We start from the raw sequence: 22,722 nt of genomic DNA, 5'->3' as shown, positions 1-22,722 counted from the left end.
AGTAACGTTTCAAACTCAATTTTATTATTAAATCAAACACATCACATTAAGGATGTTATCTTGTCAATATCGAAGTCCCTAGCAGGGAGGCCAATAGTGTAGACATAAATATGTAGCGACAGGTGGTAAAGTGGCCATGCGGCGAGGCGCGCGCCCCTCGGCCCATCGATTAAACAACGCACAACCTCCCATTGTCTCTCCATACTGCATTCTATCCATCTCCACTTAAGACTCCTAATCATTCCACAAATTACACGGCGCATAAGACCTTCCCGCCACACCGTCAATCGCAGCGCAGGCCTGAAGACGAGAGAATTCGAATTTATTGACCATTAATTCAAAATATTATTTTCACAATATAAGTACTCATTTATTAATTTTGAAATATTAGGTTCCGATTAATTTATATGTGTCGTTAAGATATTTATAATGTATGTAAATATAATGTTTATTTATATCCGTGACTTTTTGTTTTCAGATGTTGCTTACCCCTATGATTTCTTCGAATATAACTTAACGTAGTACTCAGTGTTTTCATTGAATTTGCGTGCTTAATATTCAAAGTAATATAGTTAAATAGTTGTGAAAGTACTTTAACCACAATCATCATTTGCAGAGATAAATAAATTAAACAGTATAAAAGGGAAACTAACCTGTATAATTATACAGTGTTCGTATAACTAAAATAAAAATGTTTATTTGGTTTAATCTTGACCAAAAAAGCTACATCCATTTATCGAATCACAACTATTTATTAAGACTGACATATCATTTCTCAGGCACGCGACTACAGAATGTAAAAAAAGTTTAAGAATAAACTTAAATCATAAAAAATGTGTTAAGGCATATCTAAATGTGTTGTTTATTTATCCCTTTTTTGCAGGGTTCTCAAGAAGAGGACCGAGCTTCCGTCATTTTCGTAAGTTATAGCTGTCATTTTGTATATAGCTTTATTAATGCATGTTATTATATCCTTGGCCATTTCGGGGCTGCGCGATATCGGGAGTTACTGGCACGTTACCCGCTGATTGTGGGTTTTGTAACACAAGTGCTTATTTATGAAAAAAACAATGTCTTGGTCTCATGATGACTTTCATAAATAAAAGTAAATCAGCTTGATGTCAATTAAGATTCAATGTATATTATTTAAATATAGAACAAAATTAAATGCTGTATTCGCTAACTTAAACACTCGTTGCCTGATTTATCTATTCCGTATGGGGAAAGTAAGTAGAGGTGCATCGATCTGCCCGAATTGTTTTATAGTCCCTTCGAAATCGATCGGCCTTCAGTATGTTACAGTAATCTGAGTTACTAACAAATTTAATGGATTGTCTAGTGATATGATTATCTAACTCCAAAAGCGAAATAAAATATAATAAAGTGTATTTTTTTCTTAGGATCACAAATCTGAGAACGAGCCCTTAGACCCACAGCAGAAAGCATGGATCCTGTGTGCGGCGCGAGGCGATTACCACAAGTTGGCCAAAATGTGCAACGAAAACGCCAAGCTGGCCAAGACAAAGGTATGTATACGTATAGGTACTTATAGCTGTTTACACCGCCAATAATCATATAAAAATAAATTGCAACTGGTTAACTTTCCTAAAATATTATCGAATGATAGATTATTTTACAAGAGGTAGGTTCACACCTTGGAAACGGTAATTCAATGTACCATAAAATAAGTATAGTAAAGTAATTTATATATGGAATTTGATTAAAACTTCATGACTTTTGCTGGTTCTTTCAAGATCGAAATCTCGCAAGTGCTCTCACTAATTAACGGATCAATTAAACGAGCTCCTCGTGAAATGGCAGCCACGCAACGCTCAACCTCTTATTTTTACTCGAACCGGCTCAAAAAAACGGCAAATATTTCTTCCGTTTACTAAAGTTGACAGATATTTTTTTTGGTACACTCGAACGAGTCACGAATTTTTAGATGTTAGTTAGCGCCGAGCAAGTCGAGCACATGTCGAAAAGGTGTGCTTCTAATTGGCCCTCCTCGGTGAGCCGGCCGGCGCCGCCGCCACCCCCTGCCGCACCTATCTTGACATATCTCCGGACGAAGGCCCTTGTTTTATTTTACGAGCCATCTCTCAAGCCCGCTTTTTTCCACCACGCTATTGTCTGTACAGTTTCAACTCGCTCGCTTGATATATTGACGTCATATAAACGACTCGATCGCTAATTCCGATGTATTTCAGGTTGATTACTTAATGGACTGCTGGAAATTTCAACAATTAAGTACCTACTTAAGGGAATTTAATTGATATCGCAAACTTCGCGGTTAGTTTCTCTAAAACTATTTACGTTAATGTCTAGATTTTATAGTAGGTTCGAGAAAATCTAAATATTTAAGATTACTTGAGAGAATTAACTGATTAACCACATTACTTTTATTGACTAGTCAATAAAATCGGTAATGATAGCCTTCTCTTTTATTGATCCGTTGTAAATCAAGTGTCGACCAGATTGGTTCTAAATTTTATGGGTATCCTGTTGTTAATACTCACATGAATAGGTTTCAGTGAAGTTATTGCATGTTAAATTTATGCTAAATAGTAATACATACACACATACATAATTTGAATTTATTTAATTTGGAAATAAACAGGATATTTGTGAGAAACCGTAATAATGATATTCTTAAACATTTTCGTGTCATGAATGTGCTTTATTTCTAATAGATTCTCTATTATTGCTAGCTCGTGCGTCGGTACATTTACATTTACTCGGTATATTTACTGTAACATCATATCACAATTTTGTCCCAATTAATGCAGAATAACATTTCCTCTTACTGTCAAACATGTGCTTTAAAATGTGTAAGCTGTGAGACTTTTATTTCCATACAGCAGTAGCTACATAAAAGCAAACAGTAAATAAAATAGAATAGAAACACGTGTCCATGCGCAGGCGCAGGCGACGCGTCGCAGCCGCGAGACATTTGTCGTCTCTCTCCTAAAAAACACTGACGATTATTTTCGTAATTTCACCGGCCGATGACTGAATTATAGATTTGTGGAAGTCGCCATGAGAGGTTGCCTTTTTCATCTTTATGTCTTTTTGTAATAAATTATTAGTATTTGTCATCAGGACTTCCCATCTTCAACGGACGCGAACTAAAGATTATAATCTGGCTCTCTGTCAGAAATGTGATTATATCGTGCGATCTCATAATTTTTAAACACTTCATTAATGTCTTCTTAAGCACACCTTGTTAATCGCTTTCAACTCTTTATCTTCTTTAGATTTCACCCATCAGTGGTTTTATCGATATACTTAGGTACCTGTGATGGATCATAACTAAGCGGGAATGACGGATCGGGCAAGTATCAATTATGTCTACATATACTTTATATTTCACCATCGATGATTTACTTTATTATTGAAGATGTATATTTGGAAGAGACAAATTTTAATTAAATTCTACTCTATGACTGTTTTCCTAAATCTCACATTCCGTTATAAAAATCTAGTTTGACATGATTAAAATTAAATTTCTGCATTCAAGAACCAATGGCAAATATGAATATTATTAATGACATTGTTAATTTCTGTAAATCCTAAATCAATTCGCAAACGAACATATTCTTTTATTACACAGTTTCTCTTTAAAACGAGCTTGTAATTAATACCATTGATAAAGATTCGTTTACACGATAAAAAACAAGCATAAGCTAAAATATTATTGATTTTCGACTTCTCGATTTCAAACGGGGCGGTGCGGGGTCATCCTGGCAATTAAAGCTGGGATTAAGCGTTCCGATCTCTCAACCGGCCATTATATTGATAGAATCCGTAGAACATAATTGTTGATTACATTTTTAACTGGTAACATTAGTTTTATCTCAGTTGACTTCATTTCGAAGTTTTATGAGATATTTAAGTATGTTCAACCTCTTATTGGCGGACATGTTTTTTTGTGGTGGCGCCTGTCCTTCGAGTGAGGATTCTATTTCAAAGCAAAAAATATTTGGGAGCATTGGGATTGTATTACGGTTGCACGCACTATTAACGCCAAGTCGACGATGGGAGTGTCGTTGCGGAAAGCAATTTAAGGTCCTGATTTATTCTAATGCGTTGCATCTTTCTCGTTGACGTTTCGCTTTAATTAAGATGCTTGTTTGTTTGCTTGTCTATAATAATTAAGTTCCGGCGGGATAAGCTCAACTGGCTTTACAGAATTATGTCTGTACGGTATTTATTATAATATTTCGTTATTTACAGTAAATGTAGGTGCTAATTTGAAATATTTGGTTGATAAAAAAGACGGAGAGGCCAGAAGTAAAGCCACAAAATCCAGGCTCTTATTTCGTGCCTTACAAAGCGTTTACTACGTTTTGTTTTGACTTCATCAACATGTCTAAATACTTGATAATGTGCCTACAGAAATACCTACTAATAATTGATGCATGGCATGCATAGTTGAATTGAAATATCTTTTAAAAGATACCGATTTAACTTTACATTAGCCGATTTGAGTGAATATTGATGAATTTGTAACATAACGACATATTGAACTGTCGTTGCTAAATTGTAGTTTCGGCATAAATAGCGCCACCCACCGATCGCCGACAGCGGTAAATAAAACACACAACATTTTATGGGATTTTCTGCTAACTCGTTCGCTACGCTCAACGGAGAGACCAAGCTAACAAAACCAAACTATTATTTGTACACGTACTAGGTATTTGTGTATTTTTTTATTTTCATACGAGTCTGAACTACTCCAGAAGTTGCTGGAGCTTGGGAACTGAAGTGTAATCGCTAAACCAAAACCGTCTATCCAACAGCCAAAATTAATAAGCTTAATCTGTCTGGAACGAAGTAAGGATGCGTCCACGACGAAAGCGGGCGGCGCGCAGTAGTATTATTTACTCTTTGGCGTAGAATTACGTAAAAATCTCCGCATGCATAGACTAGGTGATACTAAATACTAGTATTTAGTATGTGGCCGCCGCACCGCACGGTACGCCCGCTTACGTCGTGGACGCGGCCTAAAAGTGTCAGGATTTGATCGTTTCTTCGATAGACGAAATCTGGGAATAGCCACTTATTTGCATTATCGGTGAATATAGATCTTGTTTAATTTCGAATGTATTTGTAAGTATATCTGTGCATTGACAGTCAGATTCAAATGAGGCATTTCGATTTTGACCCGGAAACGGGGTCCGTATTCTGAGGTCGTCTGGATGCCGTCGCGCTGGGCCGGTGGCGCCAGCCCGCGTCATTGTTCATGCATGTCGGGCGCACGCCGGGCTCGGCGACGCCCGCGCCTTGCAGCCTTCGGAGATACGCAGCGTCTGTTGAGGACCACGTATTGATTTAATTACTTAGGTAGGTGTGTGTTAAGGGTCTATGCGAAGCTAGATCTGATTCTGTACACCTGCCTAAAGTATTGAAATTTAAGGCTATTTCACGTTTGAATTTCTATTAGACCTGTTTAAAAGCTTACATAAGTATTTATTAAAATAAACAATTTTCAAGTAAGTACATTATTAATTATTTGCTACATATGAAAAAAAATTGCACTATTTAACAAGGTGGCCATCTCACAAAAACATTCCCCTCTTATTGTGTATCTTTTGTTATCTCCAGAACATTCACTAACAAAAGATGACGTCATGATTTTGGTACGGAATCTTTTAAGTCGTGTTCACGCTTGACCGTTTTTTGTGTGTCACCCGAGAAATCGAACCTTTCGTCGGTCATTAGCGTTAATCTCCATAGTTTTGGATTTGTCTAGAGCTGTTTTGTACGTTAGTTATACAAAGAAATAGTGACAAATACGTCCCGTTTTTACTGTGTTATTACAAAGTTTAGTTCAGATTGATCAGCATGCTGTGAAATATTATCAAAGCTGGGAGAGAGTAATGGAACATTTACTAGCTATACAGCCTCGTATAAGGCACTGGTTCATTGCAAGTCATCGTAACAATAAGTGATTTCCAACGCGCTGACTCAGCGGTATTGTAATGATTGTTTGTTTATTTTGTCTAATCATATATGTTGTGGTTGTTTGTCTACCTTACCCGTGTATTGGCCTAATCATATATTCCCATAGTTTTGTTTTTATATAGCCGTTTCATTATAGAGTTCATGGGCGTGTGATGTTGTTTTAACTTACGATTTAATATGAGGTTTGTAGTTTGTTCCCGTTTGTTTGCTACAGGTACTCTAGGCATTAAATTATTGTAATCTAATACAATAGATAACTAAATGGAAAACAATAGAGGAAATAATAGTTTTTATATTACATATTTAAGTACTTATACAGGTTGTTGTGAAGAGTTGTGATTAGGATGATTTAAAAAGTAAGTACCTACATCAGATGAAGAGTACTATGGTATATTTCGTCGGCCGGTCGGCCGGTAAAGATTCGGATTTCTGTGGACCGCGCTGAATTACCTCGCAACATCATATTCTTTGTTCCCGAAGGTTCGGTAAATTTAATTTCTCAAAATTGAAGCTATCGTACGTGTGAGAGATGGGTAAGCAATTTACGTAGCCGGTAATGGGGATGCGGGGAGGACGGTTGCACACTTTACCATGCCACATTAATTAACCGGCTGGAATCTACATACGGTGGCCGCAACTAGGAGCGGCGCCCACTGGTGGCAAGGGCTAGATTTACGACTGGTTCGACCGCCATCTATCGGATAAACGGATAAACTAATTGCAGTGCAGAGCTATTGTTTCCAAACGCTCGCTCGCATATTGGCGACCGATTGTTCGGTTAGAATAGAACGGTCTCGATTTTTGATTCTTCCTTTTGAGTTGTTCGCCATGATTGGATTGATGGTGCTCTTTGATTGCAACACTTTCTTTGTTTGTTGTCGGTATCTGTAACCTTTTATCCGTTAACCCTCGTACACCTTTGTTCACTGTAAAATATTTTTCGGTTGAATTTTTTCGTCACTATGTAGATATTGTAACATCCATTGTTCTGAATAGCTCCACAAATCGAATGGTCAATTTGATTGAATATGTATTGGTAGTTTATTAGTTACATTTGCATAGGTACCATTGACTTTTATTCTGAGATTTTGATTTTCTCCTTAACTTCAGGACACAAAATACAGGATTTTTTGTCCTGAAGCCCTGTACTCCTGTCCTGTAACAGATTTTTTATATTTGTTTTTGCTCACTCTCACTTTCTGCCCACTGAAACTCCTGCAGTTTACTAGTAGATTTCATGGCAATAAATTCATCTGCAACAAAAATATAAATGCATTAATAAATTAACAATACCTACTTAATAATATAAAACATAAAATCGTAACCTAATCCAAAGCCACCAATAAAAAAATAAAATTTTATCTAAAAATCAACTGTTATACAACAAAGCCCTCACGAAGCGAATATGTGGGTAGAGAAATACTTTTCAAACATGTTTTACTACTATGATTGCTATAATACTGCTGTACCTGTTGAAAAACGTCTGCAGACTTCCGGAATTCGATAGAGTAGGTAAACCAACCCAAAGATTGCAAGATTGCAAATCTGATATCGCAAAAGGCGATAAACGCGTCAAAAATAAAATACAGGGTACGCAGAGCAGCTGAAGCGGCAAATTTTTTGCGCGTTCAAGGTAGGGGAATAGTTTTAGGTGAGGGGTTGCGGGTGGTTGGTGCGGGGTGAGGGAGGGGAGGGATCGTCGCGTCGTGTCGCCGCTCGCCGCCGCCGGCGAACACGCGCGGCTCGCGGCCATGCGCCGAACAACGCACCCATTACTACCACCCTCACCTAGCTACCAGGCTACCACTACTTACCTACCCGCTAATAAACCCTATTACCACATCATACAAAAAACACTTCAAAGTTACTCAATTAGTCTCTTGAGCAAACAATCCCTTCCTTCCCCACCGCCACCGCATTGATACACGCAACGATTTATCGTGGATAGCTCGGCTAATCCCTGGAAATGCTTCGGGCGTTAACTTGTCTCAACTCTCTTTCATTTCCTCTTTACATACTCCGCACCAAAAATAATTATAAACAAAGCAAGTCTCTTCGCTAAGACACACAATTCGTTTGAGGCAGCTCTGAGCTCGTGTAAATCAAAGGGATTTTACGCAATAAAGCTCATAATTAATGTAAATACCGTTTTATTTATAGAGATATTCAGTCTTAAATCCCTCTATCTTTTAGAGAAGATAGATCGCTGGAGACATTTAACTTGTGTCGCAAACTAATTTATGTGGTTTGCAAATTTCGGTCTCTCTTCATACAGAAATCACGTCGTGATGAAACTGAATCCGTCTTACTGAATTACTGGAGTCAACGCATTGTTATAACATTGATCGTGCGGTAGACCGAATCGTTTGCGCAAAATCCCAAAGGATTAGCACCCTTAACTTCCACCTTTTGAATCTTGTTTACTCGATAAGTCTATAGTTAATCGAAGGCTTATTTCGTTTTCCACTTTGGGAATTCATTCCATCTTCTCCCTATACTCGGTCGGTCGGTACTCAAATGTCATGTTCTTCGTACCATGCATATCATAAATCGAATATGGTCTGCGCTCGTTTTGAATTATGCATTTATGTTCACGTAAATTGGTTGTAAATTGTAAATATTTCCTTTTATCTGTCATTTTAAACTAGTAGGTAAATGATAATGTTAATTAAAATCTAACGCATCTGCACAGGCTTAATTGAACTGTTAAATGTTAAAGTACCAGTCAACTTTAATGAAGGTGGTTCAGAGCAACATCAAACATATTTTTTTATTGCTTCGTCAACTACCGGAAACGAATATCTCTTGGAACCAAAAAGAGCATAATGTTCAGTTATGCAGCGCTGATTTACAGCGCTAGAGGCTAATATTTTTTGTCTAATGCATTAATGGCGGTGCCGGCTCAGTTACTCATTCAGAGCGCGCGACGCCGAGTGGCGCTTCTAAATTATCCGAGCCACCGCCGACACCGTCTCCTATTAATTTGTTTATATTAGAGAGCCTCACTTGCGCAGTCAATCACGATTGTCGTCAACGATTCCAGATACGATTTGTTTTCGAAAGATCTTAACCATGTTTTCGTTATTTCGGTACAATTATCTGAAGCTTTTACTGGGTGTGGGGAGTCGGTCTAAACATTTGTCTGTGGATATTTATCGGCGGCGCGGGTCATCGCTCACGCTCGCTCCGCCACTATTGCGACGATCGATCACGAGCCGCGTGCTCCGGCGCAACCATTGATTATTTGTTCTGGCTTTGCTTAATCCCCTTGAATAGGCCCAGTTATTTGTACCACGAACCCTAAATTTAGTAAATGTCCTCAGCTTTTAGGGAAAGCAATCCACCGCAACAAGATTATTTAACTAAGAAAAGAGATAACTCATTCTGTACGCTTGCTTTACTGGTAATACACAGCTGAGATAGCATGAGTTTGGAATGACTACATCGCCATGCTGGTGAACCTGGGTACTTTTACGCAATTAATGCTATTAATGGTAGACACAAAATCCATTATCTTCGAATACAAACCTTATAACATGCTTAGTGATGTGATGGCATCCGATCCTGAACAGCAGTGGGCGTATGCTGATGAAGATATTACGTTTTTAATTATTTACGTAGATCTTCATTTATCCTCGGGATAATACAATACAATATCAAAACAGAATAGGTATGTAACATCATTGGTACATTCACCCGTGTGACCCTTTATAATTATTTATTTGAAGATACTCCCGTGTAAAACATAACAGAGGGCTGAGGGCCGCCCGGCCTCCCGGGGCAACCGGGTATAAGTAGATACACGCCGCACTCGCCTGGAAATATAAAACATGTTCATTATTTTAGGGCTAATTGGGGAAGCGGAAGCCGCTTCCCGCGTTGTGGCTCGTAGCGGTAGGTGAGAGCCGGCCCGATCCACTCGCTCCAACACCACCTCATTATACGAATGAATGCGAAAATTGTGTGTAGACACAGCTACTGCATTAACCACAGAACAATGAAACGTGTCTCCGCCCGGATATACGACAAACAAACTCCAACAATCTTTTGAGACACAAAATATTTCACGATTCTTGTAAATCGGATTTCCGCAATCAAATACAACCCGGAGTAAATCCCGAACAACTTTACCTACCCGTTTTTCCCTTTTATTTAGAACTTGATTTCCCTCAACGGATAGATCGCGGAAAGTTTACAAAAAAGGACGTATTTTCGTTTTTGATAACCTCCCCGCAGCCCGGGGCTGGTACGTTATTATGAAACTTTATAATTCGCTGCAAATTTTAACGTTGTTTTACTGAAGAACTCCTCTTTATAGAATAAAATACAAAAGAACTTGCCGCTGTGGGTACAATCTTCGCTCAAAGTGTACTACTTCCCCTGAATAACTTTTAATGAATAAGAAATAAAACCCTTTTTTATTCCCTTTTAGTTTATAGGTATTTAAACTTTCGCCTGGTTTGAAAGGATTAAAAGGAGAAAATTGTATTAGTTAACATTGTTATTTCCAGTGCTTAATTAAATACTGACTGTAACTAGGGCATGCAATACCGCAATACCGGTATTCGTAATACCGGGATCCCGTACAAAATTCCCGCTTTTTTCAATACCGGTATTGAAAGTTAATACCGGTATTGAAGTAATACCGGAATCGGACTTTTTTAGGCTATAAATAAAGCGATTAAGATTTAGTTAGCCTTGTGTGTGTATATACTGTGAAAGCGCACTTGTTCCCAACCGTTTAATGCAGTTTTCGGCTGCTAGAAATCTACTGTTGACCATGCGTAAACCGGCACCGGATGTAAAAAAATAGTTTATTCTAAAATTTAAACTCTAAAACTGATTTCTCGTAAAAATCTACAACAAAATACAGAATATGATTGCATTTTCTTGTTTTATTTTGATGTATACGACCTTTAAACACAGTATATGCCATTTATTACAAGGAAGTCTAATACCGGTATTAATACCGGGATCCCGGTATTGAGTTGTAATACCGGAACTCAATACCGGTATTGAAAATTGTTCCGGTATTGCATGCCCTAACTGTAACCGTATGCTGCCTGATAAAGCTTTGTTTTATTATGTATACTCCCTAGTTTCATGTACTTTCTAATTCAGCGAACGTTTGTGCTAAGAAAGGGGTAGAGCAATTGCGTATTCTCGAAGCAAAGCAAAATCGAGAGCTACATTACAATTTCGGGTAGAGGCGGAGTCAAACACGTTTGTATTGAGCAATGAGCTCGCGACATGTCCCGAGTCGCGAGAACGGAAGATCCAGGGGGTCACTCTATATGACGAAAAACCAAGTTTTGAGGAGCTGATGCGTGAACCACGACTACATCTCGTTCTGTTAAACGTATTTCGTGAGTATAGAGTAATCTTCCAGCAACGCGGCGCAATCGTGTTCCGATATGCTTACCGCTCTATAGAATACTGGCATTTCAGCTGCGCGAAGCGGATCCAGGGGCAGGCGATAGTTAATCATTATTCGCATCTCCGATGAAGTGTGCTCGATTGTAATTACTTGGTGTGTTGATTTAAGCTCTATCACGATCACCGACGCGAGCCTTGAATTGAATTGAATTTTATTTATTCCCCTGGAGATACTTTATACAATTACCGGGCACCGCGAACGCGCCTCTACGGGAAACCTATTAAAATATTGGAGATAAGATCAAATTTTTAGTGCGGCGGAGTGGGCTGGTCCGGTGCGAACGGGAATCGGACGTCGAAGCTACTTCTCCATCTCGACTCGATGCTCCTTACATGTTTTAGGGATCGTTTGGTAGCTGTAGCAAACCGTCTATTGTACAAAGTAACATAATATGTGTAACAGCTGTAGTATTAAATACCTACTATAATATTTTAAAGATATAAAATTTATGACGAAAATGAGTAGTTTACTATATGAAAAGAGACATATTTTTGTGAGTATCATCGCAAGTGTGTTTGCATTGCCAGGAATACAGTGAAAAAACTTGAAGCGTAGCTTGCGGGATTATGCTAGTTCCATTTTTTTTAAACGATTTTCTGTAACTGCTGAAATACCTACCTAAATGAATGATAAGTTATAGCATAGAATATACGAGGCTAGCTTGTACTTGTTATTCTATGGTTATAGTAATGATCATAACTTGGACGAATGTGAATAAAAAACGACATATTAATAATTAAAAAAAGTATAAAAAACAATTAAAATCAGGAGTTTAAAAAAATACCTAATATAACTAGCACTAGGTTAACTTTTGTATTTGCTACGGGACCCCACAGTTTAACCATCGTATATTATGATATTGATTTACAAATCGATTTCATTCAGCATTTGTAATTACATCTGATTGTTTGTTTTTATTTATTAATTAGATTTATGATTGGTTTCTAATTATATAAGAAAATATTGACTTTGCATAACTGATTGTTATAAGAATAAGTTAGTAATAGGAACCTCCTCAATGAATGCTTGTTCTTTTTTGGCATGTTTGTTATTCACCGTTGTATTTCAATCATTTATCTGTAAATGCCTGGATTTGCACCTAATGAAAAAAACGAGTACTTGTCGGTTAACCCAACACAACTAGCTATTTTTGGATTTAAATTATTTGTAGAAGAGAAAAATTTAATTATTGTAAAGATTTTCTTTCCAACGACCAATAAGAAAAAAGTTGACATGGAGTTTGTGGGTAACCGCTTGTGTGTAAGTATATGAAAATCAGTTATTTAATTACACCCAGACTACCCCAATAACTTCCACACCTTCTGGAAAACGTATAGACGAATTGATGTTATTTATTAATTTTGTTTTTTTATCTCTTGCGAGTGTAATAGGGAAGTTGAGAGATTGTGTTAGCTAAGTAAGATTAATGATGTAGCCGTCATCGCAAATTAAAGTTCCCTTCAAGATTTTAATAAGGCCTTTGTCAAGTAAAAGTTTGGACTTTGTATAAATTGCCAAGTTTATAACATGCAGATCCGCCACGAAAAGTTTCAGTTTGCCATGAAGCCACATGTTTTAAGTAAAACTCATAATCGCCCTAAGATTCTTGTTTGTTATACTTTCATTCTGATAACGAAAAAATATAAGTAAAATAAAACAAAGCTGAGCTACCGTCGGCGCCAGGCTCACCCAGTGAATGAGTTGATTTGCATTGTGCCCGCAAGCTGTTTACATATCGATGATATATTTTTACGAGTTACATTTTCAATTTATCGATATTCGTTCTTAGGCGGCCAATTTATTTGTGTCGATAATGTTTTAAAGACTTCTGTTTGTCCCGAGCGTGCCTGTCGACGGCTTTATGAGGGTTTCATCGGATGAACATGATTTACTGACACCACGCTAATTGCACACTAATCTCGGCCGCTCAAATATTAATCTTTTTTAAGTGACGTATTAGACGCGCCGAACACGCCCGTTGATAATAACTTATCATAATTATCATGATGAGATACACGGAATGACAAAAACCATCATAATATTATTAGGCGCGGACGCGGAGTAAAATAAAACAAACACTGAATACAATGGCGCACCGTAAGTATTGTTTCCTCGGAGCTTGTAACATTTTTTCAACGGCCTAATTCCTGTTTACGGGTATCCTCAGGAGGCAATGACTCTGGCCGGTATTGACGCGACTAACCGACGACAGGCTGGTTGAATCACCGAGTAAAAAAACAATGTTTGAATACAGTTTTTCACGTCTCGGTGAGATAAGTGCATTTGCTTGTCGCTACAAGGCGCGGCGCGGCGATCGCCTCGCGAACCAGGCCCTTGGACGCGCGCCCCGCGATTTATATGTGCCTCTTCGTAATTAACTATAGCGCAGCCAAATAAATACTGCATTTGATTTATTACTTATCATTTTTCTTCTAAGAATCATTCACTTGCGCTTCATGCCACTCTTCGAATAAGACTTTTTTTTAGCTTTCGATGCCTGGTTTATCTGATTCGTAATATTATTATCAATACACGGATGCTATGGCGACTCTTATTAAAATGAATGTTTTGAAATGAGTGACATGATGTCCATTGCGGGGCTGTTAGTTTTCTAGCACCCTGGCTCACTATGAATTTTATATAAATTTTCCCACCACGCTGGTTTACTACGGATCGGATTTTGTGAAGGCCCACGTCTTTTCTGACGACCGAATGATGTAGTGGTTAGTGATCCTGACTGCTATGCCGAAGATCCCAAGTCCGATTCCTGGTCGGGACAGATACCTATTGTGTCTTAAACACTGATTTTTTTACTCGGATCTTGGGTGTTATTATGTAGGTATATACAATATAATATGTAAGTATCTATCTATTTATCTGTGTAGATGTAACAGCTGTCCGATACCCATATTAAGATCACTTCCTAGTTTAGGGTCAGATGGCCGTGTGTGAGATGTAGGGCATGCAATACCGCAATACCGGTATTCGTAATACCGGTATTAGGAGCAAAATTCACGCTTTTTTCAATACCGGTATTGAAAGTTAATACCGGTATTGAAGTAATACCGGAATCGGACTTTTTTAGGCTATAATAAAGCGATTAAGATATAGTATTCCTATGTACTGTGAAAGCGCACTTGTTTCCAACCGTTTGATGCAGTTTTCGGCTGTTTGATATCTACTGTTGTCCATGCGTAAACGGACACTGGATGTAAAAAAAAAAAATATTGTAAAATTTAAACTAATACTCAATTCTCGTAAAAATCTATTACAAAAAACTGAATTTCATTGCTTTTTCTCGTTTTATTTTGACCTATACGACCTTTAATCACAATATATGCCATTTATTACAAGGAAATCTAATACCGGTATTAATACCGGGATCCCGGTATTGAGTTGCAATACCGGAACTCAATACCGGTATTGAAAATAGTTCCGGTATTGCATGCCCTAGTGAGATGTCCCCACAAATTATTATTCTATTAAAACTACCACAACTTTCTCCTGTCCTAAACCTAATGCAATTTTCTTAGTTAAAATAAATTAATCAGGCTTGCCGTAGCTCAGTAGTTTTACCAATTTGGTTAATTAATACGTGTAAGTTTTACGATCCGTCGCCAGTCGGGGCAGGCACCGCGGACGTATGTCAATCAAGTGGCTAAGAATGGAGCTCGTGGGTTCAACTTTTCCTCACTACGTCATATAAATCTTCTGTGGTTTGTCTTCTTCAGTCGCGTAACTCCTTAATTTATATCCGCTCAAAAATGCTTAAGCTCCGTTCTCGACTGCAAACTTTTTACGTAGTAAATTTGCGGGATTCCGATGAACGGTAGAGAATTTTACTGTTGCAGTAATTCTTTTTAGTTTAGTGGTTACGGTTGGTAAGAAAAATGTGTACCTAGTTACTTTTTGAATACAGTAGAGAAAAAGATGATATGACCTTTATAAAATACAATCGATCCTAAACTGAAAAGTGAACTATACATAAATAATGAATGTTTAAACGGAGTGACAAGTTTTTCGCAACTGAAAGACCACAGCATTCAGTTCAGGTAGGAAATATGTGTAGCATTGGGTGCATATTTTTTTTAAGTTGTTCAGTATATTACATTACCTATCGTTTTTTAGTTTATTTGTATACATAATACAAATCATTCATGATTATAACATTAATTGTATGTAGATGACACAGGATCATACGATTCACGTTGAATTGAAGAATCACCGGCCCTACTAATCCATCTCAGCTCGCTTTACAATTTATTGCCTAAAACAAGACCAAAAACCAATTAAACGTGTAGACAAATGAAAATGCAACCGCTAAAGGGTCACGGTACACGGCACCGCTTAAACAAGCAAATAGTATTGCATTGCAATAGGACGAAGGGAAATTTAACAGTGCTGACAAAATAAAAGTATTTAGGCGTGAGGAATGAGACATCGTCGCAAGAGTGCAGAGGCGGTCGAGCAGCTGACATCTGTCATCACGCAATTTATTAGTTGCTTCGAAATAACACAGCCAGAGAACGCTCACACCCAGTGTTGCCAACGTGACGGATTCACTAGCACTCGTGTTAATGAACATTGTTGATGTCTGTGATTGCTCATGTTGATGTCATATTTTTGATATTTTGTGTTTTCGGAAGCTGAAATCCAGAACATGGGAGATTTAATACTTAATTTCTTACGATTATTGGCTGATAATGGTGATCATGTTGATTAAATGCTGCTAAGACCTTTTGAATTTCTTGTATAATGTTAATGTATGTATCTCATGTAGTTTTGATGTTACGAATTGTACAGCCATTTTAATTATTATACTGACGTGGATTTTTTTGGCGTTGGCAATACTTTGAATAGTCTATTAACGACATATCCTCACGGTTCGGGCGTCAACAGGGCCGCTGCTTGCCTGCTATTAATTGCACAGTATTTAGCCAAGAAATCAACTTGAAAATTATATCACCACATGGGCCTTTATTGCACAATTAAACCGCTGCCTCTTTTTACGGCTTTTGATAAACGATTATTTTAAATGCCTTATGTAAATTGATGCTGAGTTCAATTTAACAAAAATGTTTAATTACATCTTTTACCGAGGCCGGTGAGCACCTCTTTGCGAAATACATTTATCTCCAATTCGGTTGCGAACCGTTCGATAAAGCAGAATTTACGACCGGGACAACGGTCGTGATTTAAATAGACAAGTTTGTCGACATTTGTGTGTATAAACCGCATAATTTCTGACAATTTGTCTTTCTCAGATTATAAATACGTATTTCAGCAGTGGCGGATTTACCTATAGGCCAAAAAGGCCAGTGCCTAGGGCGGCAGATTTAGAGGGGCGGCAAATTTAGCATTTTTTATTTTACAGATTTTTTAATATAAATTTACGTGTACACAATGTACATATAAATAAACGCACTGTCATATAATCAGTATGTACCTATATTCTTTGAATTTAGTGGCAACTGTGGCTGCTGAATCATGCTCAGAAGGGCTAGTACGGGGCGCATTTAAGTCGTGACAAAAGTTCTACGTCGTCGCACTCGCTCTTGAGGCTGCGCGATGTGAGTGAGCGCGATGCATAACTTATGTCACGTCTTAAACTAGCCAAGATTGACGCTTTTTCATGCTGCTACAGGAATTTTTTGTAAACTCGACACAACGTTGGCTTAAATAAATGTGTGAAATCGGGAAAGGCAAAACCCGGAATAGAGTGAATTTGAGACGATAGTCAGCCAGAAAAGAAGCATGTAATAGTTAAAGAGATTCTTGGCATGCATATTCTTTGAAATCAATCAAATATGATATTACTAAAAAGCCTGTAACGCGACAAGAAGCGGCGGGAATACTTTCGAATTTGGAGAAACTGGAAACGGCTGTAATGGTTATATGTGGATAATGTGGAATTTTGTCATATGTACTAAGTACATCAGTGATATTTTTGGACCAAACAGTCACTTGAGTCTACCAAGAATTCGCAGTTTGAAGCTTAATATTTCGCAAACCAGTCACTGAATAAAAAAATGGTTTGAGAAGACCTTTGATATTTTTGAAAGACCTGTATAATACCTTACACCAACGAAAAAATCATCCTCATTTTACATGTATGGAAGGTAACATATTTTTTTTTTCATTAATTTATTTTACCAGTTTGTCGATGCCGTACATTTGTACAAGGTGGATCAAAAGAAGTCATCCTATCTTGACTGGCTCTAATTTTTTTCTAAATGAAAAACTTCGATTCTTTTTTTTATTAACTATGTTTATTTGAACATTTAAAATTTTATTGGTAAAGTCTAGAAGATGATATTGGCAAAATGGGCGCCGTCGATTTTTGCCGTCGCCGTTGATTGCCCTACGGGCTCCTTTTATGGCATTTCTCATCAATTCAGCGAGACCTTCGGGTGAGAGATTCTCGCACTCGTGTCGAATGTTGTCCTTAAGGGCTTCCAGAGACACGGGCTTATTCACATTAACACGGGTCTTGAAAAAACACCCACAAAAACTGTCTGAAACGGTTAAATCGGGCGATATTGCGGGGAAAAATGTAGGAGGACATATAAAACGAAAAAAAAGGCGACCCGAAAACTGAATATAAAAAATTATTTTGCGTTCTTGGGAAGTGTGGCTTCCATGGCTTGTCAACTTGTATTCTGCATTTGTCTAGTCCACCAATATCAAAACAAATTTGAAATTGGCGGCCATTTGTACAAATGAGAGCAATTTCCAATAGGGTGATTACTTTTGGCCCACCTTGTATATCTTTGCGAAATGTCAGCTTTGATATTTTTATCCGTTTCTGAGAAAAAGACAGCCGGACAACAAAGTGATACCTATAAGGGTTTCTTTTTTCCTTTTGAGGTACGGAACCTTAAATAAGATTTGATGAAACATTTGAAGTTGGTGACAGATAGACATAGAAATAAGTTCACAATCATACTAATAACGGGATTAAAGTAACAAATATTGAATTTCAGAAGTCAGTAGGGGCGGCAAAAATTGAATGGCCTACGGGCGGCAAATTTGTAAATCCGCCACTGTATTTCAGCGGGTGTATTATTATTAACGTGGTATTCTCGAAGGGAAAGAGAGAGCACTATATACGTAAGTGCGGTATGGTGTTCACTCGTTTCATCCCGGTTCCTCTACACCAGTGCTTAATATCTGTCGGGGATTGTTTGCGTCACTGTGTCTGCATTACTTTCAATTATAAATAGCAGCTTAATTTAGAAGTCCTCATTCACCACGCGGGGATCCTAGCGATGTAGTTCTACAGGAGTCGCTCTTGTTACATACAACTAACAAATCACATCTTACAGCGGGCGGACGTTCAAGCGACTTACCTATGTAAAAATGTTCAACATTTGCGTATACCGTTGTATATCGTGTAGTGATTGGTAAACAAGCTGTTGAAGCTTTTCAGTCGATGATCTAAAATGCTCCGAAGATTTTTAAAACGCTAATAGCAAAAGTTTTAATTTTTACCTTGTACTTACTTATTTTGTCAATGAATGATAATTTTGAGACCGGATTTAGGATGTTATACTAATTTTAATTGGTAAACAGTGATAATAATTTATCCATATACCTACTTTAACATAATATACATTATTAGTGTCTTAAACGTTCATCTAAAATAACAGTATGGCTACACGTTCAGAGTTGAATGCAAAAGGTCAGCGGCTTATTAATTCTAAGAAAGCATCTAGCTTGGCATTTAAATACTTGTAAATGTATACTTACGAATAATTATAAATATAGGTAAGTATACTTACAAATAATTATAACTCTCAACTATGACCGTTTAAATTATATTTACCTACCTATTAATATAATAATCAGCTTCTTACATGTTTAATTATAAAATAACTCAGTGTACGCTCTTATACATAATGTATCACGTTCTGAAAACTGTATGAAATTATGTCTTCAATTCATTAACCTTGAACATTTATTATAATAGATGCGTTTTAAAATGAACCTATGTTTAGAGTTATACACTATGCCACGTAGATACATATAATAATTTAACGTTATTAGTTTTAACAGCCTCAACGTACTGGGGCTCGACTTGACTTAGGGATTGCGAAAAAAATGAGATATCACATTGATCAATAACTTTAAAACAATTAAAACTCACAGTGATCATCGACTTTTAAGGGAACACTCGATACGAGTAACAACTTTAAAGCTGGACAAGTTAAGAGGAGAGTATAGCACTTGCTCGTCCATACAAAAGAGAAAACGTTTTACTACCTCTAAATATTATCCAATCTCCATGATTTTTACACAAGGAATAACTAGGTTTATGGCTTATTCTTTTTTATTTTTTTTTTCTAGAGATTCAAACTTATAGGCACCTCAAATAACGTAATTTTCGTGTGTTAAATCAAGCCGTCCTCGCCTTAAAAAGATTTCCCGTGGGAATTCCGGGATAAAAAGTAGTCTATGTTCTTTCTCAAGGTCTAGACCAAATGTATACCAAATTTCATTCAAATCCGTTCAGTAGTTTTGGCGTGAAAGAGTAACATACAGACAGATACAGTTACTTTCGCATAATATTAGTTAGGATTAGGATAACAATGTTTTTTAATAAAAAAGCGAAATCTATAAACCTAGAATATATTATACTGAAGCCATTGACACCAAAATCAAAGAGATTGGTTGATATTTAGTTAGTGTAAAACGTTTTCTCCCGAAACCAGAATTTCATCAACAAAAGTACCTATTGTCAGACGCGAGTTGCAGTGCATCTCTATCGCACCCGTGCCCAGGGCATGAGAGTACAAGCGATAGCAAATGTTTTCCTAAATACCTAATTCGCTAGAATCGCGAAGGTATACTCTCCTCTTAATCAGGATCCTGAAGTCGAGTCATCTTTATCATCACACGGCACCGCATTAAACAGTCCAGCTTTCAACTTGAACTACAGAGTCATTTCTACTACGGATGTTGGCAAATATATCCAATTAGAGAAAGTTCTTCGGGAGGAGGAATTTCAACGTGATTAGCCATCAGTATTCGCCAAGTCGTCATAACTACGAGCTCTTAACAAGCATAAAGCTTATACGAAGTATCCTTCGTCGCTCCAAAATCAGGGGTGAACAATGTTCATTAGGAGAAACGTAGGTACTGACAAAAATAAAGACTGCAGATGGTCACATCGTTGCCATTAAAAACCATAAGTTCTGGAGAAAACTATATTTTAATAATGATTCGCACCCAGAAGTCTGTGGCCTGAGCTTACCGAATCCAGAGCTCTACCAATTTGAGACATTACAGTAATCCAAGACATCAATATAGCCTAGATTAATCAGCCTTTATTTTAAAAACAGCAGAGTTGTGGCTGAAGTCAGTATTATTACAGAGCTTCTGAATGCTGTCTGCCATCCTCGACCCACTCCAAAAGGTCTTAAATTCCTCTTCACTGGCACAACAGGATTGAGGCATGGTGCGATAGTATTGAGATGTGGAACTGTATGTATAAGTTTTAAGTCTGTACTACTGCACCCTATGAACTCAAGAGTATGCTCAATAGCCTTAATGCTGCTTCCAAACTCGAAAGGCTTTGTATAAACATAGCCAAGACAAAATGCCACTGGTGGTTGATGATTCAACAATAGCTGCTGCAAGAATATCTCTACCTCGGTCATCTAGGTGTAACATTGAAGACAAAAAGCTCTTCTACTACGCTCGTTAAAAATGATTACAATCCATGTCGACAAATTAGGTCTTTGCCATTTGATTTCTGTTAGCTTGACCATATTTATATTTAAAATAGGTTATTTGAATGACTCAAAGCCCCCTTAAACCGCGTTATGCAGAGGCATGTTTGCATGTCGGTAGCTGAAGATTCATGAACACAAGTCCTTGGAGAGCTCATGTCCAGCCACTCGGTATGCCGACGTGGTGATCGCAGCACATACCCATCGCCAAACAGAATTAATTCCGCGAGCATCGGCAGCCGGCCGGCGCTGCCATTACTGGCCGCTCGCGTACACGCATGGGCCACCACTCTGATGGGATATTAAGGTTATTACCAACGGCAAAATTGGCCGCGACCGCTGAGGTAGTTACTCACCAAGACCTATTAGCGGTATTACATATTTCATATGATCCTCCATCGAACGCCGATTATGGGGGTATTAAAACGCCGTCGGAACGTCTCCCGACCATGGGAATATGCAGAGCTTTCAAGTTTATCTACGTCTTTTTTCAACTTTATTATGTAATTTGATACTTACCAGCGTGTTTAAGGGCACGTACATTATGGAAACTATTCCGAATTTTAAAGGTTAATCTGGTGAAGGGTTTTTTGCTCTCGATCGGCCATGAGAACGAAGGATATTGATAAAGCTTGCCTCCGCTGGATTTGTAAGCTAATTTACCTTCCGATTTAAAGATTATGGGATTATTAGGTAGCGGCGTAATTACGATGATTCACGTCGGCGAAGTTTACCTGTTTTCTGCTATAACACGTGTAAGAGGTCAAACATTTTAAACTGTAATCTTGTAAATAAATGCACTTCTGTGTGTACGAACTACGTTTACAAGCCAGGAACTTGATTTCGATATCATTCTGAAATTATCTGTTCATTACCGAAAACATTGAACTAGGTACCCGTATTAAAAAAAAAGTTTTGTACTGAACTTAGTAGGTATATAATCATTAGTAATGCACTAACTTTTCCCGAGAGCTTTCGTTGGCCTTAAACAATTTTCCGAAAATTATTTATTGTTGTGATATATTATCAAAATTTGTCATTGCTGTTTTCCCATTAAAGAGTATTGCAAACATACTCTTTACATAGGTTCTACCTTTTTTAGCATAAGATTTTTTTACCTAATCTCGTATTGCATAGTAACGTTTGGTCAAAGTCTCGTTACGCCGAAAATCGTATGGCATAAATCTCGTTTAGTAAAAAGTTATTTCGCATAACATTGTTTAGCCTAACAATGGTATGGCCAAAACTTGAATAGCCTAATAATGCTATGGCATAGGTTTATACAAAGTAATAATATTCGTTTGGCTTTAACTTTGACGGAGCGTCTCCCTACATAGCGCAAACTGTTGCCTTGTATTGTTTCCGCTGTTTGGAAAACGCTCCGCTCCGCTTCGCTGCGCTCCGCTTTGGTTTTGATGAACATGTGCACCTAACACGCTCCTCCTCGCTTTGCTCGTCGTCGCACCTATTTTTAGGTATCGATCTCATGGGGTTTGTAATAATTATATTGGTCGTTAACTTTCGATTTTTTGATCATACAATATCGTGATTTTCGGGATGTAGGAGAAAAATACCACAATTTGTACA

The 22,722-nt window shown here is 37.6% G+C and overlaps 1 protein-coding gene across 2 annotated transcripts in view; it reads left to right on the top strand.

Annotated features, from left to right (window-relative positions):
• LOC105397214 (E3 ubiquitin-protein ligase mind-bomb-like) overlaps positions 1–22,722 on the top strand; it is a 48,695-nt gene that overhangs the window by 9,714 nt on the left and 16,259 nt on the right. The window contains exons 3-4 of one of the 2 annotated variants that reach the window (XR_007268168.1): positions 884–919; positions 1,401–1,526. The gene's annotated coding sequence lies outside the window, so the exon portion shown is untranslated. Of the gene's footprint in view, positions 1–883; positions 920–1,400; positions 1,527–22,722 lie in introns of those variants that run through there. The other variant, XM_048632498.1, reaches the window with a different exon arrangement.

Source organism: Plutella xylostella, chromosome Z, assembly GCF_932276165.1.
Source record: "Plutella xylostella chromosome Z, ilPluXylo3.1, whole genome shotgun sequence".
Classification (NCBI taxonomy): Eukaryota; Metazoa; Arthropoda; class Insecta; order Lepidoptera; family Plutellidae; genus Plutella; species Plutella xylostella.
Note: the sequence above shows the minus strand (reverse complement) of the source record. Positions and strands in the feature narration are given on the sequence as shown.